At 39.7% G+C, this 27,203-nt stretch overlaps 14 non-coding genes across 14 annotated transcripts; 5 read left to right on the top strand and 9 right to left on the bottom strand.

Annotated features, from left to right (window-relative positions):
- Positions 1-1,516: 1,516 nt before the first annotated feature.
- TRNAR-CCU (transfer RNA arginine (anticodon CCU)) lies at positions 1,517-1,589 on the bottom strand. The gene has a single exon. It is a non-coding gene; the product is annotated as a tRNA-Arg (tRNA).
- A 160-nt stretch (positions 1,590-1,749) lies between these two features.
- TRNAG-UCC (transfer RNA glycine (anticodon UCC)) lies at positions 1,750-1,821 on the top strand. The gene has a single exon. It is a non-coding gene; the product is annotated as a tRNA-Gly (tRNA).
- Positions 1,822-3,966: 2,145 nt separating this feature from the next.
- Positions 3,967-4,039, bottom strand: TRNAR-CCU (transfer RNA arginine (anticodon CCU)). Its single transcript has one exon. It is a non-coding gene; the product is annotated as a tRNA-Arg (tRNA).
- Positions 4,040-4,199: 160 nt separating this feature from the next.
- On the top strand, positions 4,200-4,271 carry TRNAG-UCC (transfer RNA glycine (anticodon UCC)). Its single transcript has one exon. It is a non-coding gene; the product is annotated as a tRNA-Gly (tRNA).
- Positions 4,272-6,416: 2,145 nt separating this feature from the next.
- Positions 6,417-6,489, bottom strand: TRNAR-CCU (transfer RNA arginine (anticodon CCU)). Its single transcript has one exon. It is a non-coding gene; the product is annotated as a tRNA-Arg (tRNA).
- Positions 6,490-6,649: 160 nt separating this feature from the next.
- TRNAG-UCC (transfer RNA glycine (anticodon UCC)) lies at positions 6,650-6,721 on the top strand. Its single transcript has one exon. It is a non-coding gene; the product is annotated as a tRNA-Gly (tRNA).
- Positions 6,722-8,867: 2,146 nt separating this feature from the next.
- On the bottom strand, positions 8,868-8,940 carry TRNAR-CCU (transfer RNA arginine (anticodon CCU)). The gene has a single exon. It is a non-coding gene; the product is annotated as a tRNA-Arg (tRNA).
- A 2,377-nt stretch (positions 8,941-11,317) lies between these two features.
- TRNAR-CCU (transfer RNA arginine (anticodon CCU)) lies at positions 11,318-11,390 on the bottom strand. The gene has a single exon. It is a non-coding gene; the product is annotated as a tRNA-Arg (tRNA).
- Positions 11,391-11,550: 160 nt separating this feature from the next.
- On the top strand, positions 11,551-11,622 carry TRNAG-UCC (transfer RNA glycine (anticodon UCC)). The gene has a single exon. It is a non-coding gene; the product is annotated as a tRNA-Gly (tRNA).
- A 2,146-nt stretch (positions 11,623-13,768) lies between these two features.
- TRNAR-CCU (transfer RNA arginine (anticodon CCU)) lies at positions 13,769-13,841 on the bottom strand. Its single transcript has one exon. It is a non-coding gene; the product is annotated as a tRNA-Arg (tRNA).
- Positions 13,842-16,220: 2,379 nt separating this feature from the next.
- On the bottom strand, positions 16,221-16,293 carry TRNAR-CCU (transfer RNA arginine (anticodon CCU)). Its single transcript has one exon. It is a non-coding gene; the product is annotated as a tRNA-Arg (tRNA).
- Positions 16,294-16,453: 160 nt separating this feature from the next.
- TRNAG-UCC (transfer RNA glycine (anticodon UCC)) lies at positions 16,454-16,525 on the top strand. The gene has a single exon. It is a non-coding gene; the product is annotated as a tRNA-Gly (tRNA).
- A 2,146-nt stretch (positions 16,526-18,671) lies between these two features.
- Positions 18,672-18,744, bottom strand: TRNAR-CCU (transfer RNA arginine (anticodon CCU)). The gene has a single exon. It is a non-coding gene; the product is annotated as a tRNA-Arg (tRNA).
- A 2,696-nt stretch (positions 18,745-21,440) lies between these two features.
- On the bottom strand, positions 21,441-21,513 carry TRNAR-CCU (transfer RNA arginine (anticodon CCU)). The gene has a single exon. It is a non-coding gene; the product is annotated as a tRNA-Arg (tRNA).
- Positions 21,514-27,203: the final 5,690 nt, after the last annotated feature.

A 27,203-nucleotide genomic window follows, 5' to 3' on the forward strand; every position in this document is an offset into this window, starting at 1 on the left:
TCCTGTTCCAGGACAATATTGGTAACAATACCTACCCCATGGTGGCACTGTTGCATTATATATCCAGTGTATGTAGTCAGCTGGGCTCTAAATATGTCAAAATATTGTGTTTTAAAGCAAAGAATCACCTATGGGACTAAATATGTTTTCACTTTTTAGGAAAAAGAACAAAAAATCTATTATTTCTATTACTATTGGGAAAAAGTACAAGGGTGTATGACATCCTAGGAATACGACAAAGTTTGCCAGAAAAATGTGTATTTGTTCTAAATCATACAGATTTATGGGTAAATAAGTGGTTGGGATGTAAAAATGATGTATGTACAACTAATTCTTTAATACCCATACTAGGAAATGAACGAGTTTTACTTCCTATGACAGTGCTAGGAATACTCATTAGCAATACTCATTTATTCGTTTATAATCTCCAATGTCCTGATTTTTTGTTTTTTACACCATTCTGGCAAGATTTGAACATGTAAAATGTATTGCTTGTTTATATTTGAATTCTAAATTAATTTGTTTACCACACCAGGCCAAGATTATTTATCACTCATGCTTTCATAATCACACTTCATTTTAGGTCGTATTGAAAATAATGAAATAGTGAAAGAATAATTTCCTATGTGTAAGAAATTAAGAAAGAAGAAGGTTGACTTCCAGTTTTACAAAAACAATTTAAAGAAGGAGAAATTGTTTCTCAATAGGAAAAGGGTACATTTAAAAAGATAGAACATGAATGGTCAGTAATGACAGGTTCAGCTTGGGGGGCAAAGTTTAAAAAAATCTGTTACAATGTGTCAGTATTGGGTATTTTTTTTCCCATGCATCCTTTAATCATTGTACTTTGTGAGGCTTTATTGTGTATTGTTCTTCAACTATTTTTAATATGTACTATGAAAAGAACGTATACACCGATAAAAGTAGAAAGAAATGACTCAAGAAGTGGAAACATTGACAAAAGTGTATAACAGGGCATCAGATATCTTCAGTGAGAATTCTTTGCTTTAGAATGATATCTTGGCATTTAGTTTTTATAATTTTTTTGGAATGTGATGCGAATGGTGCATGAGTGTTCCTGTAGGCTGTGTTAGGAACTCCCCAGAGCAATGTGCATGACCTGTTTAAGGTTTCCTTGGTTACCTATAGCCAGGGGTCGACAAATGCACTCGACCGGTTGTCATGGGCGACTGCATTTTGTCCGCTGTCGACTGCTTACCTGCGGCAGAATCCCCCGGCGTCTCCCAGTTTTCTCCTACAAATTCATCTTTTCCCCCTGCAGCTCCAGTTAAAATGGCCACGCTGCTTCAAATGACGTCGCGTTGACGTGGCAACGAGAAGCTGCATGATGTCGTGAAATAGATCCCGCAATCCTGTCTGTACCTGGGTAAAATACGTCAGATTGCTTGGTCTGTATGAAAACATTTGGAATTGTTGCCTAATTTATTAATGATAACTAACACCGGACTGAATATGTTTTGAAATAAAAACTAACGTTTTGCGGATTAAATATAACCACCCCAGATGGGACTTGAACCCACAATCCCTGGCTTAGGAGGCCAGTGCCTTATCCATTAGGCCACTGGGGCTTATGTCGCATGTCTTATAACATTGTATCGTGTGGGGTAATGGTAATTGTATCTGGGTAATTCAACAGAGAAAGATAGAGTTTCTGGATAAATAGTCCAGCACTATATTCCTGCACTATATTCCAGCACTGTATTGCTGCACTACAGAATACAGCACTATGCGTTGGTGGTATAGTGGTGAGCATAGCTGCCTTCCAAGCAGTTGACCCGGGTTCGATTCCCGGCCAACGCAAGTTTTATTTAGCAAAAAAAGTGTTTTATTGAAAAATAGAAGGATATCTATTCTGGACCCAGGCTCATATGTGGCATATGAGTAAGTCCATGTACTGTAGCTTAACTCGTCCCCTTTTAAAGCACACTTCTGTTTTCTTCAACTTTATTGAGGGAGTTACAGTATAACAGTTATAAGAGGAGTATATAACTTCTTGTATATGGAATGTAATAGTGGATGTCCCTTGTGAGGAGAATTGCTTGATGAGAGGAAGGTGTCCTGCTATGTGGAAGTGCCTCTCTGAGGGGAAGGTTAAAAGGATTTCCTTTCTGAGGGAGCAGTGGAAGATGTGTCTACTCACTTTGACTGCTTGTTGAAAAGAGGGAGCACACTTTCCTGTCAGACAGGAACACACTAAGGGGCATAACAATATGCAGATAAAGCAGGGGGAGAGGACTAAAACATACTCAAATATGAGCATTGGGAGGTTGCCAGGGCAACTGACTAGAGGCTGTGTAAAGGGGATTACTTGTAACAACTATGTTGCAATATACACAGCTCTGGCTTCTTCAGGGCTTGGAAAAAACATGTAACTTCCCTGGGGAGAGCTGACAGTGTGAGAGCCGAGAAAAATATACAGAAAATATGCAATCCTGTTCCAGGACAATATTGGTAACAATACCTACCCCATGGTGGCACTGTTGCATTATATATCCAGTGTATGTAGTCAGCTGGGCTCTAAATATGTCAAAATATTGTGTTTTAAAGCAAAGAATCACCTATGGGACTAAATATGTTTTCACTTTTTAGGAAAAAGAACAAAAAATCTATTATTTCTATTACTATTGGGAAAAAAGTACAAGGGTGTATGACATCCTAGGAATACGACAAAGTTTGCCAGAAAAATGTGTATTTGTTCTAAATCATACAGATTTATGGGTAAATAAGTGGTTGGGATGTAAAAATGATGTATGTACAACTAATTCTTTAATACCCATACTAGGAAATGAACGAGTTTTACTTCCTATGACAGTGCTAGGAATACTCATTAGCAATACTCATTTATTAGTTTATAATCTCCAATGTCCTGATTTTTTTTTTTACACCATTCTGGCAAGATTTGAACATGTAAAATTTATTGCTTGTTTATATTTGAATTCTAAATTAATTTGTTTACCACACCAGGCCAAGATTATTTATCACTCATGCTTTCATAATCACACTTCCTTTTAGGTCGTATTGAAAATAATGAAATAGTGAAAGAATAATTTCCTATGTGTAAGAAATTAAGAAAGAAGAAGGTTGACTTCCAGTTTTACAAAAACAATTTAAAGAAGGAGAAATTGTTTCTCAATAGGAAAAGGGTACATTTAAAAAGATGGAACATGAATGGTCAGTAATGACAGGTTCAGCTTGGGGGGCAAAGTTTAAAAAAATCTGTTACAATGTGTCAGTATTGGGTATTTTTTTTCCCATGCATCCTTTAATCATTGTACTTTGTGAGGCTTTATTGTGTATTGTTCTTCAACTATTTTTAATATGTACTATGAAAAGAACGTATACACCGATAAAAGTAGAAAGAAATGACTCAAGAAGTGGAAACATTGACAAAAGTGTATAACAGGGCATCAGATATCTTCAGTGAGAATTCTTTGCTTTAGAATGATATCTTGGCATTTAGTTTTTATAATTTTTTTGGAATGTGATGCGAATGGTGCATGAGTGTTCCTGTAGGCTGTGTTAGGAACTCCCCAGAGCAATGTGCATGACCTGTTTAAGGTTTCCTTGGTTACCTATAGCCAGGGGTCGACAAATGCACTCGACCGGTTGTCATGGGCGACTGCATTTTGTCCGCTGTCGACTGCTTACCTGCGGCAGAATCCCCCGGCGTCTCCCAGTTTTCTCCTACAAATTCATCTTTTCCCCCTGCAGCTCCAGTTAAAATGGCCACGCTGCTTCAAATGACGTCGCGTTGACGTGGCAACGAGAAGCTGCATGATGTCGTGAAATAGATCCCGCAATCCTGTCTGTACCTGGGTAAAATACGTCAGATTGCTTGGTCTGTATGAAAACATTTGGAATTGTTGCCTAATTTATTAATGATAACTAACACCGGACTGAATATGTTTTGAAATAAAAACTAACGTTTTGCGGATGAAATATAACCACCCCAGATGGGACTTGAACCCACAATCCCTGGCTTAGGAGGCCAGTGCCTTATCCATTAGGCCACTGGGGCTTATGTCGCATGTCTTATAACATTGTATCGTGTGGGGTAATGGTAATTGTATCTGGGTAATTCAACAGAGAAAGATAGAGTTTCTGGATAAATAGTCCAGCACTATATTCCTGCACTATATTCCAGCACTGTATTGCTGCACTACAGAATACAGCACTATGCGTTGGTGGTATAGTGGTGAGCATAGCTGCCTTCCAAGCAGTTGACCCGGGTTCGATTCCCGGCCAACGCAAGTTTTATTTAGCAAAAAAAGTGTTTTATTGAAAAATAGAAGGATATCTATTCTGGACCCAGGCTCATATGTGGCATATGAGTAAGTCCATGTACTGTAGCTTAACTCGTCCCCTTTTAAAGCACACTTCTGTTTTCTTCAACTTTATTGAGGGAGTTACAGTATAACAGTTATAAGAGGAGTATATAAGTTCTTGTATATGGAATGTAATAGTGGATGTCCCTTGTGAGGAGAATTGCTTGATGAGAGGAAGGTGTCCTGCTATGTGGAAGTGCCTCTCTGAGGGGAAGGTTAAAAGGATTTCCTTTCTGAGGGAGCAGTGGAAGATGTGTCTACTCACTTTGACTGCTTGTTGAAAAGAGGGAGCACACTTTCCTGTCAGACAGGAACACACTAAGGGGCATAACAATATGCAGATAAAGCAGGGGGAGAGGACTAAAACATACTCAAATATGAGCATTGGGAGGTTGCCAGGGCAACTGACTAGAGGCTGTGTAAAGGGGATTACTTGTAACAACTATGTTGCAATATACACAGCTCTGGCTTCTTCAGGGCTTGGAAAAAACATGTAACTTCCCTGGGGAGAGCTGACAGTGTGAGAGCCGAGAAAAATATACAGAAAATATGCAATCCTGTTCCAGAACAATATTGGTAACAATACCTACCCCATGGTGGCACTGTTGCATTATATATCCAGTGTATGTAGTCAGCTGGGCTCTAAATATGTCAAAATATTGTGTTTTAAAGCAAAGAATCACCTATGGGACTAAATATGTTTTCACTTTTTAGGAAAAAGAACAAAAAATCTATTATTTCTATTACTATTGGGAAAAAAGTACAAGGGTGTATGACATCCTAGGAATACGACAAAGTTTGCCAGAAAAATGTGTATTTGTTCTAAATCATACAGATTTATGGGTAAATAAGTGGTTGGGATGTAAAAATGATGTATGTACAACTAATTCTTTAATACCCATACTAGGAAATGAACGAGTTTTACTTCCTATGACAGTGCTAGGAATACTCATTAGCAATACTCATTTATTAGTTTATAATCTCCAATGTCCTGATTTTTTTTTTTACACCATTCTGGCAAGATTTGAACATGTAAAATTTATTGCTTGTTTATATTTGAATTCTAAATTAATTTGTTTACCACACCAGGCCAAGATTATTTATCACTCATGCTTTCATAATCACACTTCCTTTTAGGTCGTATTGAAAATAATGAAATAGTGAAAGAATAATTTCCTATGTGTAAGAAATTAAGAAAGAAGAAGGTTGACTTCCAGTTTTACAAAAACAATTTAAAGAAGGAGAAATTGTTTCTCAATAGGAAAAGGGTACATTTAAAAAGATGGAACATGAATGGTCAGTAATGACAGGTTCAGCTTGGGGGGCAAAGTTTAAAAAAATCTGTTACAATGTGTCAGTATTGAGTATTTTTTTTCCCATGCATCCTTTAATCATTGTACTTTGTGAGGCTTTATTGTGTATTGTTCTTCAACTATTTTTAATATGTACTATGAAAAGAACGTATACACCGATAAAAGTAGAAAGAAATGACTCAAGAAGTGGAAACATTGACAAAAGTGTATAACAGGGCATCAGATTTCTTCAGTGAGAATTCTTTGCTTTAGAATGATATCTTGGCATTTAGTTTTTATAATTTTTTTGGAATGTGATGCGAATGGTGCATGAGTGTTCCTGTAGGCTGTGTTAGGAACTCCCCAGAGCAATGTGCATGACCTGTTTAAGGTTTCCTTGGTTACCTATAGCCAGGGGTCGACAAATGCACTCGACCGGTTGTCATGGGCGACTGCATTTTGTCCGCTGTCGACTGCTTACCTGCGGCAGAATCCCCCGGCGTCTCCCAGTTTTCTCCTACAAATTCATCTTTTCCCCCTGCAGCTCCAGTTAAAATGGCCACGCTGCTTCAAATGACGTCGCGTTGACGTGGCAACGAGAAGCTGCATGATGTCGTGAAATAGATCCCGCAATCCTGTCTGTACCTGGGTAAAATACGTCAGATTGCTTGGTCTGTATGAAAACATTTGGAATTGTTGCCTAATTTATTAATGATAACTAACACCGGACTGAATATGTTTTGAAATAAAAACTAACGTTTTGCGGATGAAATATAACCACCCCAGATGGGACTTGAACCCACAATCCCTGGCTTAGGAGGCCAGTGCCTTATCCATTAGGCCACTGGGGCTTATGTCGCATGTCTTATAACATTGTATCGTGTGGGGTAATGGTAATTGTATCTGGGTAATTCAACAGAGAAAGATAGAGTTTCTGGATAAATAGTCCAGCACTATATTCCTGCACTATATTCCAGCACTGTATTGCTGCACTACAGAATACAGCACTATGCGTTGGTGGTATAGTGGTGAGCATAGCTGCCTTCCAAGCAGTTGACCCGGGTTCGATTCCCGGCCAACGCAAGTTTTATTTAGCAAAAAAAGTGTTTTATTGAAAAATAGAAGGATATCTATTCTGGACCCAGGCTCATATGTGGCATATGAGTAAGTCCATGTACTGTAGCTTAACTCGTCCCCTTTTAAAGCACACTTCTGTTTTCTTCAACTTTATTGAGGGAGTTACAGTATAACAGTTATAAGAGGAGTATATAACTTCTTGTATATGGAATGTAATAGTGGATGTCCCTTGTGAGGAGAATTGCTTGATGAGAGGAAGGTGTCCTGCTATGTGGAAGTGCCTCTCTGAGGGGAAGGTTAAAAGGATTTCCTTTCTGAGGGAGCAGTGGAAGATGTGTCTACTCACTTTGACTGCTTGTTGAAAAGAGGGAGCACACTTTCCTGTCAGACAGGAACACACTAAGGGGCATAACAATATGCAGATAAAGCAGGGGGAGAGGACTAAAACATACTCAAATATGAGCATTGGGAGGTTGCCAGGGCAACTGACTAGAGGCTGTGTAAAGGGGATTACTTGTAACAACTATGTTGCAATATACACAGCTCTGGCTTCTTCAGGGCTTGGAAAAAACATGTAACTTCCCTGGGGAGAGCTGACAGTGTGAGAGCCGAGAAAAATATACAGAAAATATGCAATCCTGTTCCAGGACAATATTGGTAACAATACCTACCCCATGGTGGCACTGTTGCATTATATATCCAGTGTATGTAGTCAGCTGGGCTCTAAATATGTCAAAATATTGTGTTTTAAAGCAAAGAATCACCTATGGGACTAAATATGTTTTCACTTTTTAGGAAAAAGAACAAAAAATCTATTATTTCTATTACTATTGGGAAAAAAGTACAAGGGTGTATGACATCCTAGGAATACGACAAAGTTTGCCAGAAAAATGTGTATTTGTTGTAAATCATACAGATTTATGGGTAAATAAGTGGTTGGGATGTAAAAATGATGTATGTACAACTAATTCTTTAATACCCATACTAGGAAATGAACGAGTTTTACTTCCTATGACAGTGCTAGGAATACTCATTAGCAATACTCATTTATTAGTTTATAATCTCCAATGTCCTGATTTTTTTTTTTACACCATTCTGGCAAGATTTGAACATGTAAAATGTATTGCTTGTTTATATTTGAATTCTAAATTAATTTGTTTACCACACCAGGCCAAGATTATTTATCACTCATGCTTTCATAATCACACTTCCTTTTAGGTCGTATTGAAAATAATGAAATAGTGAAAGAATAATTTCCTATGTGTAAGAAATTAAGAAAGAAGAAGGTTGACTTCCAGTTTTACAAAAACAATTTAAAGAAGGAGAAATTGTTTCTCAATAGGAAAAGGGTACATTTAAAAAGATAGAACATGAATGGTCAGTAATGACAGGTTCAGCTTGGGGGGCAAAGTTTAAAAAAATCTGTTACAATGTGTCAGTATTGGGTATTTTTTTTCCCATGCATCCTTTAATCATTGTACTTTGTGAGGCTTTATTGTGTATTGTTCTTCAACTATTTTTAATATGCACTATGAAAAGAACGTATACACTGATAAAAGTAGAAAGAAATGCCTCAAGAAGTGGAAACATTGACAAAAGTGTATAACAGGGCATCAGATTTCTTTAAGTGAGAATTCTTTGCTTTAGAATGATATCTTGGCATTTAGTTTTTATAATTTTTTTGGAATGTGATGCGAATGGTGCATGAGTGTTCCTGTAGGCTGTGTTAGGAACTCCCCAGAGCAATGTGCATGACCTGTTTAAGGTTTCCTTGGTTACCTATAGCCAGGGGTCGACAAATGCACTCGACCGGTTGTCATGGGCGACTGCATTTTGTCCGCTGTCGACTGCTTACCTGCGGCAGAATCCCCCGGCGTCTCCCAGTTTTCTCCTACAAATTCATCTTTTCCCCCTGCAGCTCCAGTTAAAATGGCCACGCTGCTTCAAATGACGTCGCGTTGACGTGGCAACGAGAAGCTGCATGATGTCGTGAAATAGATCCCGCAATCCTGTCTGTACCTGGGTAAAATACGTCAGATTGCTTGGTCTGTATGAAAACATTTGGAATTGTTGCCTAATTTATTAATGATAACTAACACCGGACTGAATATGTTTTGAAATAAAAACTAACGTTTTGCGGATGAAATATAACCACCCCAGATGGGACTTGAACCCACAATCCCTGGCTTAGGAGGCCAGTGCCTTATCCATTAGGCCACTGGGGCTTATGTCGCATGTCTTATAACATTGTATCGTGTGGGGTAATGGTAATTGTATCTGGGTAATTCAACAGAGAAAGATAGAGTTTCTGGATAAATAGTCCAGCACTATATTCCTGCACTATATTCCAGCACTGTATTGCTGCACTACAGAATACAGCACTATGCGTTGGTGGTATAGTGGTGAGCATAGCTGCCTTCCAAGCAGTTGACCCGGGTTTGATTCCCGGCCAACGCAAGTTTTATTTAGCAAAAAAAGTGTTTTATTGAAAAATAGAAGGATATCTATTCTGGACCCAGGCTCATATGTGGCATATGAGTAAGTCCATGTACTGTAGCTTAACTCGTCCCCTTTTAAAGCACACTTCTGTTTTCTTCAACTTTATTGAGGGAGTTACAGTATAACAGTTATAAGAGGAGTATATAAGTTCTTGTATATGGAATGTAATAGTGGATGTCCCTTGTGAGGAGAATTGCTTGATGAGAGGAAGGTGTCCTGCTATGTGGAAGTGCCTCTCTGAGGGGAAGGTTAAAAGGATTTCCTTTCTGAGGGAGCAGTGGAAGATGTGTCTACTCACTTTGACTGCTTGTTGAAAAGAGGGAGCACACTTTCCTGTCAGACAGGAACACACTAAGGGGCATAACAATATGCAGATAAAGCAGGGGGAGAGGACTAAAACATACTCAAATATGAGCATTGGGAGGTTGCCAGCGCAACTGACTAGAGGCTGTGTAAAGGGGATTACTTGTAACAACTATGTTGCAATATACACAGCTCTGGCTTCTTCAGGGCTTGGAAAAAACATGTAACTTCCCTGGGGAGAGCTGACAGTGTGAGAGCCGAGAAAAATATACAGAAAATATGCAATCCTGTTCCAGGACAACATTGGTTACAATACCTACCCCATGGTGGCACTGTTGCATTATATATCCAGTGTATGTAGTCAGCTGGGCTCTAAATATGTCAAAATATTGTGTTTTAAAGCAAAGAATCACCTATGGGACTAAATATGTTTTCACTTTTTAGGAAAAAGAACAAAAAATCTATTATTTCTATTACTATTGGGAAAAAAGTACAAGGGTGTATGACATCCTAGGAATACGACAAAGTTTGCCAGAAAAATGTGTATTTGTTCTAAATCATACAGATTTATGGGTAAATAAGTGGTTGGGATGTAAAAATGATGTATGTACAACTAATTCTTTAATACCCATACTAGGAAATGAACGAGTTTTACTTCCTATGACAGTGCTAGGAATACTCATTAGCAATACTCATTTATTAGTTTATAATCTCCAATGTCCTGATTTTTTTTTTTACACCATTCTGGCAAGATTTGAACATGTAAAATTTATTGCTTGTTTATATTTGAATTCTAAATTAATTTGTTTACCACACCAGGCCAAGATTATTTATCACTCATGCTTTCATAATCACACTTCCTTTTAGGTCGTATTGAAAATAATGAAATAGTGAAAGAATAATTTCCTATGTGTAAGAAATTAAGAAAGAAGAAGGTTGACTTCCAGTTTTACAAAAACAATTTAAAGAAGGAGAAATTGTTTCTCAATAGGAAAAGGGTACATTTAAAAAGATGGAACATGAATGGTCAGTAATGACAGGTTCAGCTTGGGGGGCAAAGTTTAAAAAAATCTATTACAATGTGTCAGTATTGAGTATTTTTTTTCCCATGCATCCTTTAATCATTGTACTTTGTGAGGCTTTATTGTGTATTGTTCTTCAACTATTTTTAATATGTACTATGAAAAGAACGTATACACCGATAAAAGTAGAAAGAAATGACTCAAGAAGTGGAAACATTGACAAAAGTGTATAACAGGGCATCAGATTTCTTCAGTGAGAATTCTTTGCTTTAGAATGATATCTTGGCATTTAGTTTTTATAATTTTTTTGGAATGTGATGCGAATGGTGCATGAGTGTTCCTGTAGGCTGTGTTAGGAACTCCCCAGAGCAATGTGCATGACCTGTTTAAGGTTTCCTTGGTTACCTATAGCCAGGGGTCGACAAATGCACTCGACCGGTTGTCATGGGCGACTGCATTTTGTCCGCTGTCGACTGCTTACCTGCGGCAGAATCCCCCGGCGTCTCCCAGTTTTCTCCTACAAATTCATCTTTTCCCCCTGCAGCTCCAGTTAAAATGGCCACGCTGCTTCAAATGACGTCGCGTTGACGTGGCAACGAGAAGCTGCATGATGTCGTGAAATAGATCCCGCAATCCTGTCTGTACCTGGGTAAAATACGTCAGATTGCTTGGTCTGTATGAAAACATTTGGAATTGTTGCCTAATTTATTAATGATAACTAACACCGGACTGAATATGTTTTGAAATAAAAACTAACGTTTTGCGGATGAAATATAACCACCCCAGATGGGACTTGAACCCACAATCCCTGGCTTAGGAGGCCAGTGCCTTATCCATTAGGCCACTGGGGCTTATGTCGCATGTCTTATAACATTGTATCGTGTGGGGTAATGGTAATTGTATCTGGGTAATTCAACAGAGAAAGATAGAGTTTCTGGATAAATAGTCCAGCACTATATTCCTGCACTATATTCCAGCACTGTATTGCTGCACTACAGAATACAGCACTATGCGTTGGTGGTATAGTGGTGAGCATAGCTGCCTTCCAAGCAGTTGACCCGGGTTCGATTCCCGGCCAACGCAAGTTTTATTTAGCAAAAAAAGTGTTTTATTGAAAAATAGAAGGATATCTATTCTGGACCCAGGCTCATATGTGGCATATGAGTAAGTCCATGTACTGTAGCTTAACTCGTCCCCTTTTAAAGCACACTTCTGTTTTCTTCAACTTTATTGAGGGAGTTACAGTATAACAGTTATAAGAGGAGTATATAAGTTCTTGTATATGGAATGTAATAGTGGATGTCCCTTGTGAGGAGAATTGCTTGATGAGAGGAAGGTGTCCTGCTATGTGGAAGTGCCTCTCTGAGGGGAAGGTTAAAAGGATTTCCTTTCTGAGGGAGCAGTGGAAGATGTGTCTACTCACTTTGACTGCTTGTTGAAAAGAGGGAGCACACTTTCCTGTCAGACAGGAACACACTAAGGGGCATAACAATATGCAGATAAAGCAGGGGGAGAGGACTAAAACATACTCAAATATGAGCATTGGGAGGTTGCCAGGGCAACTGACTAGAGGCTGTGTAAAGGGGATTACTTGTAACAACTATGTTGCAATATACACAGCTCTGGCTTCTTCAGGGCTTGGAAAAAACATGTAACTTCCCTGGGGAGAGCTGACAGTGTGAGAGCCGAGAAAAATATACAGAAAATATGCAATCCTGTTCCAGGACAATATTGGTAACAATACCTACCCCATGGTGGCACTGTTGCATTATATATCCAGTGTATGTAGTCAGCTGGGCTCTAAATATGTCAAAATATTGTGTTTTAAAGCAAAGAATCACCTATGGGACTAAATATGTTTTCACTTTTTAGGAAAAAGAACAAAAAATCTATTATTTCTATTACTATTGGGAAAAAAGTACAAGGGTGTATGACATCCTAGGAATACGACAAAGTTTGCCAGAAAAATGTGTATTTGTTGTAAATCATACAGATTTATGGGTAAATAAGTGGTTGGGATGTAAAAATGATGTATGTACAACTAATTCTTTAATACCCATACTAGGAAATGAACGAGTTTTACTTCCTATGACAGTGCTAGGAATACTCATTAGCAATACTCATTTATTAGTTTATAATCTCCAATGTCCTGATTTTTTTTTTTACACCATTCTGGCAAGATTTGAACATGTAAAATGTATTGCTTGTTTATATTTGAATTCTAAATTAATTTGTTTACCACACCAGGCCAAGATTATTTATCACTCATGCTTTCATAATCACACTTCCTTTTAGGTCGTATTGAAAATAATGAAATAGTGAAAGAATAATTTCCTATGTGTAAGAAATTAAGAAAGAAGAAGGTTGACTTCCAGTTTTACAAAAACAATTTAAAGAAGGAGAAATTGTTTCTCAATAGGAAAAGGGTACATTTAAAAAGATAGAACATGAATGGTCAGTAATGACAGGTTCAGCTTGGGGGGCAAAGTTTAAAAAAATCTGTTACAATGTGTCAGTATTGGGTATTTTTTTCCCCATGCATCCTTTAATCATTGTACTTTGTGAGGCTTTATTGTGTATTGTTCTTCAACTATTTTTAATATGCACTATGAAAAGAACGTATACACTGATAAAAGTAGAAAGAAATGCCTCAAGAAGTGGAAACATTGACAAAAGTGTATAACAGGGCATCAGATTTCTTTAAGTGAGAATTCTTTGCTTTAGAATGATATCTTGGCATTTAGTTTTTATAATTTTTTTGGAATGTGATGCGAATGGTGCATGAGTGTTCCTGTAGGCTGTGTTAGGAACTCCCCAGAGCAATGTGCATGACCTGTTTAAGGTTTCCTTGGTTACCTATAGCCAGGGGTCGACAAATGCACTCGACCGGTTGTCATGGGCGACTGCATTTTGTCCGCTGTCGACTGCTTACCTGCGGCAGAATCCCCCGGCGTCTCCCAGTTTTCTCCTACAAATTCATCTTTTCCCCCTGCAGCTCCAGTTAAAATGGCCACGCTGCTTCAAATGACGTCGCGTTGACGTGGCAACGAGAAGCTGCATGATGTCGTGAAATAGATCCCGCAATCCTGTCTGTACCTGGGTAAAATACGTCAGATTGCTTGGTCTGTATGAAAACATTTGGAATTGTTGCCTAATTTATTAATGATAACTAACACCGGACTGAATATGTTTTGAAATAAAAACTAACGTTTTGCGGATGAAATATAACCACCCCAGATGGGACTTGAACCCACAATCCCTGGCTTAGGAGGCCAGTGCCTTATCCATTAGGCCACTAGGGCTTATGTCGCATGTCTTATAACATTGTATCGTGTGGGGTAATGGTAATTGTATCTGGGTAATTCAACAGAGAAAGATAGAGTTTCTGGATAAATAGTCCAGCACTATATTCCTGCACTATATTCCAGCACTGTATTGCTGCACTACAGAATACAGCACTATGCGTTGGTGGTATAGTGGTGAGCATAGCTGCCTTCCAAGCAGTTGACCCGGGTTTGATTCCCGGCCAACGCAAGTTTTATTTAGCAAAAAAAGTGTTTTATTGAAAAATAGAAGGATATCTATTCTGGACCCAGGCTCATATGTGGCATATGAGTAAGTCCATGTACTGTAGCTTAACTCGTCCCCTTTTAAAGCACACTTCTGTTTTCTTCAACTTTATTGAGGGAGTTACAGTATAACAGTTATAAGAGGAGTATATAAGTTCTTGTATATGGAATGTAATAGTGGATGTCCCTTGTGAGGAGAATTGCTTGATGAGAGGAAGGTGTCCTGCTATGTGGAAGTGCCTCTCTGAGGGGAAGGTTAAAAGGATTTCCTTTCTGAGGGAGCAGTGGAAGATGTGTCTACTCACTTTGACTGCTTGTTGAAAAGAGGGAGCACACTTTCCTGTCAGACAGGAACACACTAAGGGGCATAACAATATGCAGATAAAGCAGGGGGAGAGGACTAAAACATACTCAAATATGAGCATTGGGAGGTTGCCAGGGCAACTGACTAGAGGCTGTGTAAAGGGGATTACTTGTAACAACTATGTTGCAATATACACAGCTCTGGCTTCTTCAGGGCTTGGAAAAAACATGTAACTTCCCTGGGGAGAGCTGACAGTGTGAGAGCCGAGAAAAATATACAGAAAATATGCAATCCTGTTCCAGGACAACATTGGTTACAATACCTACCCCATGGTGGCACTGTTGCATTATATATCCAGTGTATGTAGTCAGCTGGGCTCTAAATATGTCAAAATATTGTGTTTTAAAGCAAAGAATCACCTATGGGACTAAATATGTTTTCACTTTTTAGGAAAAAGAACAAAAAATCTATTATTTCTATTACTATTGGGAAAAAAGTACAAGGGTGTATGACATCCTAGGAATACGACAAAGTTTGCCAGAAAAATGTGTATTTGTTCTAAATCATACAGATTTATGGGTAAATAAGTGGTTGGGATGTAAAAATGATGTATGTACAACTAATTCTTTAATACCCATACTAGGAAATGAACGAGTTTTACTTCCTATGACAGTGCTAGGAATACTCATTAGCAATACTCATTTATTAGTTTATAATCTCCAATGTCCTGATTTTTTTTTTTTACACCATTCTGGCAAGATTTGAACATGTAAAATTTATTGCTTGTTTATATTTGAATTCTAAATTAATTTGTTTACCACACCAGGCCAAGATTATTTATCACTCATGCTTTCATAATCACACTTCATTTTAGGTCGTATTGAAAATAATGAAATAGTGAAAGAATAATTTCCTATGTGTAAGAAATTAAGAAAGAAGAAGGTTGACTTCCAGTTTTACAAAAACAATTTAAAGAAGGAGAAATTGTTTCTCAATAGGAAAAGGGTACATTTAAAAAGATAGAACATGAATGGTCAGTAATGACAGGTTCAGCTTGGGGGGCAAAGTTTAAAAAAATCTGTTACAATGTGTCAGTATTGGGTATTTTTTTCCCCATGCATCCTTTAATCATTGTACTTTGTGAGGCTTTATTGTGTATTGTTCTTCAACTATTTTTAATATGCACTATGAAAAGAACGTATACACCGATAAAAGTAGAAAGAAATTACTCAAGAAGTGGAAACATTGACAAAAGTGTATAACAGGGCATCAGATTTCTTTAAGTGAGAATTCTTTGCTTTAGAATGATATCTTGGCATTTAGTTTTTATAATTTTTTTGGAATGTGATGCGAATGGTGCATGAGTGTTCCTGTAGGCTGTGTTAGGAACTCCCCAGAGCAATGTGCATGACCTGTTTAAGGTTTCCTTGGTTACCTATAGCCAGGGGTCGACAAATGCACTCGACCGGTTGTCATGGGCGACTGCATTTTGTCCGCTGTCGACTGCTTACCTGCGGCAGAATCCCCCGGCGTCTCCCAGTTTTCTCCTACAAATTCATCTTTTCCCCCTGCAGCTCCAGTTAAAATGGCCACGCTGCTTCAAATGACGTCGCGTTGACGTGGCAACGAGAAGCTGCATGATGTCGTGAAATAGATCCCGCAATCCTGTCTGTACCTGGGTAAAATACGTCAGATTGCTTGGTCTGTATGAAAACATTTGGAATTGTTGCCTAATTTATTAATGATAACTAACACCGGACTGAATATGTTTTGAAATAAAAACTAACGTTTTGCGGATGAAATATAACCACCCCAGATGGGACTTGAACCCACAATCCCTGGCTTAGGAGGCCAGTGCCTTATCCATTAGGCCACTGGGGCTTATGTCGCATGTCTTATAACATTGTATCGTGTGGGGTAATGGTAATTGTATCTGGGTAATTCAACAGAGAAAGATAGAGTTTCTGGATAAATAGTCCAGCACTATATTCCTGCACTATATTCCAGCACTGTATTGCTGCACTACAGAATACAGCACTATGCGTTGGTGGTATAGTGGTGAGCATAGCTGCCTTCCAAGCAGTTGACCCGGGTTCGATTCCCGGCCAACGCAAGTTTTATTTAGCAAAAAAAGTGTTTTATTGAAAAATAGAAGGATATCTATTCTGGACCCAGGCTCATATGTGGCATATGAGTAAGTCCATGTACTGTAGCTTAACTCGTCCCCTTTTAAAGCACACTTCTGTTTTCTTCAACTTTATTGAGGGAGTTACAGTATAACAGTTATAAGAGGAGTATATAAGTTCTTGTATATGGAATGTAATAGTGGATGTCCCTTGTGAGGAGAATTGCTTGATGAGAGGAAGGTGTCCTGCTATGTGGAAGTGCCTCTCTGAGGGGAAGGTTAAAAGGATTTCCTTTCTGAGGGAGCAGTGGAAGATGTGTCTACTCACTTTGACTGCTTGTTGAAAAGAGGGAGCACACTTTCCTGTCAGACAGGAACACACTAAGGGGCATAACAATATGCATATAAAGCAGGGGGAGAGGACTAAAACATACTCAAATATGAGCATTGGGAGGTTGCCAGGGCAACTGACTAGAGGCTGTGTAAAGGGGATTACTTGTAACAACTATGTTGCAATATACACAGCTCTGGCTTCTTCAGGGCTTGGAAAAAACATGTAACTTCCCTGGGGAGAGCTGACAGTGTGAGAGCCGAGAAAAATATACAGAAAATATGCAATCCTGTTCCAGGACAATATTGGTAACAATACCTACCACATGGTGGCACTGTTGCATTATATATCCAGTGTATGTAGTCAGCTGGGCTCTAAATATGTCAAAATATTGTGTTTTAAAGCAAAGAATCACCTATGGGACTAAATATGTTTTCACTTTTTAGGAAAAAGAACAAAAAATCTATTATTTCTATTACTATTGGGAAAAAAGTACAAGGGTGTATGACATCCTAGGAATACGACAAAGTTTGCCAGAAAAATGTGTATTTGTTCTAAATCATACAGATTTATGGGTAAATAAGTGGTTGGGATGTAAAAATGATGTATGTACAACTAATTCTTTAATACCCATACTAGGAAATGAACGAGTTTTACTTCCTATGACAGTGCTAGGAATACTCATTAGCAATACTCATTTATTAGTTTATAATCTCCAATGTCCTGATTTTTTTTTTTTACAGCATTCTGGCAAGATTTGAACATGTAAAATGTATTGCTTGTTTATATTTGAATTCTAAATTAATTTGTTTACCACACCAGGCCAAGATTATTTATCACTCATGCTTTCATAATCACACTTCATTTTAGGTCGTATTGAAAATAATGAAATAGTGAAAGAATAATTTCCTATGTGTAAGAAATTAAGAAAGAAGAAGGTTGACTTCCAGTTTTACAAAAACAATTTAAAGAAGGAGAAATTGTTTCTCAATAGGAAAAGGGTACATTTAAAAAGATAGAACATGAATGGTCAGTAATGACAGGTTCAGCTTGGGGGGCAAAGTTTAAAAAAATCTGTTACAATGTGTCAGTATTGGGTATTTTTTTTCCCATGCATCCTTTAATCATTGTACTTTGTGAGGCTTTATTGTGTATTGTTCTTCAACTATTTTTAATATGTACTATGAAAAGAACGTATACACCGATAAAAGTAGAAAGAAATGACTCAAGAAGTGGAAACATTGACAAAAGTGTATAACAGGGCATCAGATTTCTTCAGTGAGAATTCTTTGCTTTAGAATGATATCTTGGCATTTAGTTTTTATAATTTTTTTGGAATGTGATGCGAATGGTGCATGAGTGTTCCTGTAGGCTGTGTTAAGAACTCCCCAGAGCAATGTGCATGACCTGTTTAAGGTTTCCTTGGTTACCTATAGCCAGGGGTCGACAAATGCACTCGACCGGTTGTCATGGGCGACTGCATTTTGTCCGTTGTCGACTGCTTACCTGCGGCAGAATCCCCCAGCGTCTCCCAGTTTTCTCCTACAAATTCATCTTTTCCCCCTGCAGCTCCAGTTAAAATGGCCACGCTGCTTCAAATGACGTCGCGTTGACGTGGCAACGAGAAGCTGCATGGTGTCGTGAAATAGATCCCGCAATCCTGTCTGTACCTGGGTAAAATACGTCAGATTGCTTGGTCTGTATGAAAACATTTGGAATTGTTGCCTAATTTATTAATGATAACTAACACCGGACTGAATATGTTTTGAAATAAAAACTAACGTTTTGCGGATGAAATATAACCACCCCAGATGGGACTTGAACCCACAATCCCTGGCTTAGGAGGCCAGTGCCTTATCCATTAGGCCACTGGGGCTTATGTCGCATGTCTTATAACATTGTATCGTGTGGGGTAATGGTAATTGTATCTGGGTAATTCAACAGAGAAAGATAGAGTTTCTGGATAAATAGTCCAGCACTATATTCCTGCACTATATTCCAGCACTGTATTGCTGCACTACAGAATACAGCACTATGCGTTGGTGGTATAGTGGCGAGCATAGCTGCCTTCCAAGCAGTTGACCCGGGTTCGATTCCCGGCCAACGCAAGTTTTATTTAGCAAAAAAAGTGTTTTATTGAAAAATAGAAGGATATCTATTCTGGACCCAGGCTCATATGTGGCATATGAGTAAGTCCATGTACTGTAGCTTAACTCGTCCCCTTTTAAAGCACACTTCTGTTTTCTTCAACATTATTGAGGGAGTTATAACAGTTATAAGAGGAGTATATAAGTTCTTGTATGTGGAATGTAATAGTGGATGTCCCTTGTGAGGAGAATTGCTTGATGAGAGGAAGGTGTCCTGCTATGTGGAAGTGCCTCTCTGAGGGGAAGGTTAAAAGGATTTCCTTTCTGAGGGAGCAGTGGAAGATGTGTCTACTCACTTTGACTGCTTGTTGAAAAGAGGGAGCACACTTTCCTGTCAGACAGAAACACACTAAGGGGCATAACAATATGCAGATAAAGCAGGGGGGGAGGACTAAAACATACTCAAATATGAGCATTGGGAGGTTGCCAGGGCAACTGACTAGAGGCTGTGTAAAGGGGATTACTTGTAACAACTATGTTGCAATATACACAGCTCTGGTTTCTTCAGAGCTTGGAAAAAAGATGTAACTTCCCTGGGGAGAGCTGACAGTGTGAGAGCCGAGAAAAAAATACAGAAAATATGCAATCCTGTTCCAGGACAATATTGGTAACAATACCTACATGGTGGCACTGTTGCATTATATATCCAGTATACAGGCATACCCCGGTTTAAGGACATTCACTTTAAGTACACTCGCGACTAAGTACATATGGCCCAATAGTCAAACGGCAGCTCACGCATGTCAGCACGTCCTGATCAGCTATACCGGCTCCCTACCTTTACCGAAGCTGTGCACAAGCAGGGAGACTATAGAGCCTGTTACACATGCGTTATTTACATCAGTTCTGCACGTATATGATGATTGCAGTACAGAACATGCATCGATAAGTGGAAAAAAGGTAGTGCTTCACTTTAAGTACATTTTCGCTTTACATACATGCTCCGGTCCCATTGTGTACGTTAATGTGGGGTATGCCTGTATGTAGTCAGCTGGGCTCTAAATATGTCAAAATATTGTGTTTTAAAGCAAAGAATCACCTATGGGACTAAATATGTTTTCACTTTTTAGGAAAAAGAACAAAAAATCTATTATTTCTATTACTATTGGGAAAAAAGTACAAGGGTGTATGACATCCTAGGAATACGACAAAGTTTGCCAGAAAAATGTGTATTTGTTCTAAATCATACAGATTTATGGGTAAATAAGTGGTTGGGATGTAAAAATGATGTATGTACAACTAATTCTTTAATACCCATACTAGGAAATGAACGAGTTTTACTTCCTAAGACAGTGCTAGGAATACTCATTAGCAATACTCATTTATTAGTTTATAATCTCCAAAGTCCTGATTTTTTTTTTTACACCATTCCGGCAAGATTTGAACATGTAAAATTTATTGCTTGTTTATATTTGAATTCTAAATTAATTTGTTTACCACACCAGGCCAAGATTATTTATCACTCATGCTTTCATAATCACACTTCATTTTAGGTCGTATTGAGAACAATGAAATAGTGAAAGAATAATTTCCTATGTGTAAAAATTAAGAAAGAAGAAGGTTGACTTCCAGTTTTACAAAAACAATTAAAAGAAGGAGAAATTGTTTCTCAATAGGTAAAGGGTAAATTTAAAAAGATAGAACATGAATGGTCAGTAATGACAGGTTCAGCTTGGGGGGCAAAGTTTAAAAAAATCTGTTACAGTGTGTCAGTATTGGGTATTTTTTTCCCCATGCATCCTTTAATCATTGTACTTTGTGAGGCTTTATTGTGTATTGTTCTTCAACTATTTTTAATATGTACTATGAAAAGAACGTATACACCGATAAAAGTAGAAAGAAATGACTCAAGAAGTGGAAACATTGAAAAAAGTGTATAACAGGGCATCAGATTTCTTCAGTGAGAATTCTTTGCTTTAGAATGATATCTTGGCATTTAGTTTTTATAATTTTTTTGGATTGTGATGCGAATGGTGCATGAGTGTTCCTGTAGGCTGTGTTAGGAACTCCCCAGAGCAATGTGCATGACATGTTTAAGGTTTCCTTGGTTACCTATAGCCAGGGGTCGATAAATGCACTAGATCGGTTGTCACGGGCGACTGCATTTTGTCCGCTGTCGACTGTTTACCTGCGACAGAGTCCCCCGGCGTCTCCCAGTCTTCTCCTACAAATTCATCTTTACCCCCTGCAGCTCCAGTTAAAATGGCCACGCTGCGTCAAATGGCGTCGCGTTGACGTGGCAACGAGAAGCTACATGATGTCGTGAATAAGATCCCGCAATCCTGTCTGTACCTGGGTAAAATACGTCACATTGCTTGGTCTGTATGAAAACATTTGGAATTGTTGCCTAATTTATTCATGATAAGTAACACTGGACTGAATATGTTTTGAAATAAAAACTAACGTTTTGCGGATGAAATATAACCACCCCAGATGGGACTTGAACCCACAATCCCTGGCTTAGGAGGCCAGTGCCTTATCCATTAGGCCACTGGGGCTTAAGTCACATGTCATAACATTTTATCGTGTGGGGAAATGGTAATTGTATCTGGGTAATTCAACAGAGAAAGATAGAGTTTCTTGATAAGGAGACGGGAGAGAATACAATATATACAGAGTACAGTTACAGATTGTAGGGGAGACAGGTGAGAGGCAGGAAGACCAGACAGCAGGAGGTTACAGGAGGCGGGAGAGAATACTATATATATTGAGCACAGTTACAGATTGTAGGGGAGACAGGTGAGAGGCAGGAAGGCCGGACAGCAGGAGGTTACAGGAGACGGGAGAGAATACAATATATACAGAGCACAGTTACAGATTGTAGGGGAGACATGTGAGAGGCAGGAAGGCCGGACAGCAGGAGGTTACAGGAGACGGGAGAGAATACAATATATACAGAGTACAGTTACAGATTGGAGGGGAGACAGGTGAGAGGCAGGAAGGCCAGACAGCAGGACGTTACAGGAGACGAGAGAGAATACAATATATACAGAGTACAGTTACAGATTGTAGGGGAGACGGGTGAGAGGCAGGAAGGCCGGACAGCAGGAGGTTACAGGAGACGGGAGAGAATACGATATATACAGAGCCCAGTTGCAGGTTGTAGGGAAGACGGGTGAGAGGCAGGAAGGCCGGACAGCAGGAGGTCACATGAGAGGGGAGAGAATACAATATACACAGAGCACAGTTACAGATTGTAGGGGAGACGGGTGAGAGGCAGGAAGGCCGGACAGCAGGAGGTTACAGGAGACGGGAGAGAATACAATATATACAGAGCACAGTTACAAATTGTAGGGGAGACAGGTGAGAGGCAGGAAGGCTAGACAGCAGGAGGTTACAATAGTCGAGACGGGAGAGAATGAGGGCCTGGGTTAGCTTTAGCAGTGCTGGTTTTGGAATCTGAGCTTGCAGGGGCTGCGTAAGTTTAGCTGTGTGTGTTTATGCTTGCTATATATATGATCAGACGCCTCCTTGCTGCCGCCTTCCTCCTCCTTGCGAATTGCAGCATCAAATGACGCCGTGGAAGTCACATGTCATAACATTTTATCGTGTGGGGAAATGGTAATTGTATCTGGGTAATTCAACAGAGAAAGATAGAGTTTCTTGATAAGGAGACGGGAGAGAATACAATATATACAGAGTACAGTTACAGATTGTAGGGGAGACAGGTGAGAGGCAGGAAGACCAGACAGCAGGAGGTTACAGGAGGCGGGAGAGAATACTATATATATTGAGCACAGTTACAGATTGTAGGGGAGACAGGTGAGAGGCAGGAAGGCCGGACAGCAGGAGGTTACAGGAGACGGGAGAGAATACAATATATACAGAGCACAGTTACAGATTGTAGGGGAGACATGTGAGAGGCAGGAAGGCCGGACAGCAGGAGGTTACAGGAGACGGGAGAGAATACAATATATACAGAGTACAGTTACAGATTGGAGGGGAGACAGGTGAGAGGCAGGAAGGCCAGACAGCAGGAGGTTACAGGAGACGAGAGAGAATACAATATATACAGAGTACAGTTACAGATTGTAGGGGAGACGGGTGAGTGGCAGGAAGGCCGGACAGCAGGAGGTTACATGAGAGGGGAGAGAATACAATATACACAGAGCACAGTTACAGATTGTAGGGGAGACGGGTGAGAGGCAGGAAGGCCGGACAGCAGGAGGTTACAGGAGACGGGAGAGAATACAATATATACAGAGCACAGTTACAGATTGTAGGGGAGACAGGTGAGAGGCAGGAAGGCCAGACAGCAGGAGGTTACAATAGTCGAGACGGGAGAGAATGAGGGCCTGGGTTAGCTTTAGCAGTGCTGGTTTTGGAATCTGAGCTTGCAGGGGCTGCATAAGTTTAGCTGTGTGTGTTTATGCTTGCTATATATATGATCAGACGCCTCCTTGCTGCCGCCTTCCTCCTCCTTGCGAATCGCAGCATCAAATGACGCCGTGAATGTCACATGGCTTTGAGTTGCCATAGTAACGCGATGTCATTTGACACACATGTATATATATATATATATATATATATATATATATATATATATATATATATATATAAAAAGAAAAAATTTGCAAGGTGCGCAAAACTGATTTAAAATAGTGTTGCAATGATGTCTATGAGTGCTGCCAATGTAATGGGTGTACACCACCCCAAAGAGAATACAAAATACAAAAAACACCCCAAAGGCGCAAATCAGAGATACAGGTGCATAGATACACAACACCTGAAGGATAAATACGGGAACAAGTCCTATATTCGAATTCCACCACGAGATATACCTATTAATGAAAAAAATACCAATATGGTGAAGTACGTTTATGAGCAAAACTATTGCGCAAGCAACAGAGGCTGCTTACAATGTAGCAGAAATAACAGGCACATCAGTAAAATGCTTTCAGATCGCTGCATCAAAGGGCTGATGATCTCAGGAACCGCTCCCCTCTCCCCCCCTTCAATCCTCCCTCTCTCTTCCCCCTCTCCTCTCCCCCCTCATCCCCTCTCCCTCACCTTCTCTCCCCTCCTCTCCCCCCTTGTTGTTGCCTAATACTCTTCACTGTCTGAGATTGTGTTTGTGGTGCCTGTGCCTGTCTGAGACTCCGTCGCCGCGGGGTTGATTGGTGTGTGTGGTGCATCCGCCCCCTTCGTTCCTCCCATTGGCTTTTACCTTCGTGATGTCACGATGTGGACGGGACGCGCAGCAGGGGGCTCCCTTCTTATACCGGCACTTGATTAAGAAGTATTATACTCTTTGATAAAGGGCGGGGAGCCTGAAACGCATCAGAGCACCTCTTCACAGCGCCATGTAACTGTGTTAGATCTTTCATAAAGAAGCTATTTTTATTGCTAAAGTGACCCCGCCACCGTCGCACCTGGTTTTGCTCTCACTACCTACAAGCTGTGCTCTGCCTGCACGTCCTTTCCTTGGGCATTACCCTCAGTATCTATCTCGCAGCTGCACGCAGACTAGAGGATCAGTGGCTACATGTGAGTACTTTCCTTTATCTGGGTGTCATTACAGTACTTTACTGCTCCTCAGTCTCGCTCCAGGGGAGGGGCTCTGATGTACATGAAGTTGCTAACTGGGGTCCTGCTGTTCATTTCATTTCAATAGTTTGGTCAACCTAGATGTGTAATTTTGACTCATCCCTCCGTCTAAAAGGAGAATCACCTGACTGATTCTTCAAGCAAGGCATTATAAAGGCTTATTACCTGTTATTAATGTGGGAGTGATGTTACATTTGGATACACTACATGATGTAAGCTTTTTTCCGAGCACAGATAGAGAGCTTTCTCTTAAAGCTGTCTTATAACCATTATTACCACTTTATTGTATACATATTGTAATATTTTCACTATACACTTTAGATATTTTTATTTATTATTATATACATTGTTTATCATTATTAGCTTTTTCACAAGAGAGCCGGGTGATTTTATCTTTCTTTTCAATGGACACGGTATATTAGGATACATCTGTATCTCTGAGTCTGAATATGCTGCAGAATACGAGCTTCCTCCTCATTTCTGGGCATTGAGCCATAGGCCGATTTTGTCCTTGATTCTCCTGGTAGCCAACCTGATACACTTGCAGCATACACATTCTTTCACATGTGAATGATTGCAGGAACACAGTGTGAGACACACAGTAAGACAGAGACTTGTGAGACAAAGACAGACAAAATGGAGACGGAATAGATTCTGCACATCATCAACACCCTCATCTCCAGAGACCCCCCCCCCCCCCAGTCAATGTCATCCACATGTCATCAATTTCTACAGTATGTTCATTCCAACAATATTACATTAACAGTCTAAAAAGAGATAGAAGATTAGGAGGTCTATACCCGACCCTAGTGGCGATAATAGGTGTTCGAGACCGCATGGGAGAGGATAAGGCACAAGATGGCAACAAGGGAAAGATAAAACATCGAAGACATGGACCAAAAGATAAAAGAGAACATTTGCCCTCCCCGCTTTACTACCCCCCCTCCCCACAGAGATTTTGAAGGGTTGCGGTCATTGGATATTATTTGTTAATTTCAAAAAACGAGATGTTATCTGGATAGTCTGTGTAAACCCAATAAAACTTTAAGTTTCAAAAATGTTTTTATATATACATATATATATAATGGTGAAAGGCGGGGTTGCAGACCTGCCTAAGACATGCAAATGAGCATAAAGTATATTTGCATTTGCTATATGCTTTGCTGTGGAAGGTTTTTGTCACTTTTTTTACTCACCATAACTTAACTCAGTATGGTAAACCCCATCCTTTCACTTCATTGCATAGCCAGTTAACCAACCCCACACTGATGAGACCCATTAAGGTCGATACAGCTGTCTGTGGGTGGGTTTTCTGGCTATGCATCTTAACCCTGGCTGTGCTCAAAGCTGTGACCCTACAGCAAGCTTAAGCCTATAGGGAACCATGTATAAAATGGTTTTTGAAGCAAAAAGTGGCACTGTGTGCTCATTTGCATGTCATTTCCCAGAATCCCTTGCTGCAGTGGAAGTGCTGTGTGCTGGGTGATAACGGTGAAAGGCGGGGTTGCAGACCTGCCTAAGAAATGCAAATGAGTATACAGTATATTTGTATATATATATTTGTATTTGTATATATATATATAGCAAATATATATAGCAAATGCAAATATACTGTATACTCATTTGCATTTCTTAGGCAGGTCTGCAACCCCGCCTTTCACCGTTATCACCCAGCACACAGCACTTCCACTGCAGCAAGGGATTCTGGGAAATGACATGCAAATGAGCACACAGTGCCACTTTTTGCTTCAAAAACCATTTTATACATGGTTCCCTATAGGCTTAAGCTTGCTGTAGGGTCACAGCTTTGAGCACAGCCAGGGTTAAGATATATATATATATATATAAGATATATATATATATATATATAAAAAAAACTAGGCGAAAAGCAAAAAAAACCGCCAATGTGTTTGGCGTTTTTTTTTTTCCCGCCATCGGCGCGGGCGAAAAGGCACTTTTCGCCTCAACTTCCCATTTTTTCCGCCACGCTCAATTCTAGTAGTGGCGAGTAGTTTTGCGCCACTATTCGCCACTCTAGAATGGCGTTTTTCTGGCGAATCCGACACATCACAAAAAGTAGGCAAGTTGATGCTGAGAGGCTGCGGATGCTGCGGATGGGCGGCGGATCGGCACTTAGAAAAAATTCAGGCCTTTTTCCTGGCTGTGATTGATGCCGGGGGTCTCCGGAGCTGATACGATTAATACCAGCACCGGACTCACCCGGCATGCATCCGAGGCAGGAAAAATGCATTTAAAGGCCACTTCATTACCTTAGCGGCTAACCGCTAAGGCAATGAAGGGGTTAAGCCGCCGTGCCAGGTTTATTGTGTGTAGCAGGGGTGGGTGAAGGGGGTATTTGGTCCTTGTTGTTTGTTTAGGGCTTGCGGGGGGGTTGCGGGTGCACTTAACCCCTTCACGACCTTAGCGATTAATACCGCTACGGTCATGAAGGGGTTAAGCCCTCCCGCTACCCACCCGCAAGCCCTAAACAAACAACAAGGGCTAAATACCCCTTTCACCCACCCCCGCTACCTACAATAAAAAGAAAACACACACAACATTCCCACACTAAATAAATAAATAAATATAAATAAATAAATATATCTATATATATCTATATATATATATATATATAAAATTA

The sequence above is a fragment of the Ascaphus truei genome, unplaced genomic scaffold (assembly GCF_040206685.1).
Source record: "Ascaphus truei isolate aAscTru1 unplaced genomic scaffold, aAscTru1.hap1 HAP1_SCAFFOLD_371, whole genome shotgun sequence".
Classification (NCBI taxonomy): Eukaryota; Metazoa; Chordata; class Amphibia; order Anura; family Ascaphidae; genus Ascaphus; species Ascaphus truei.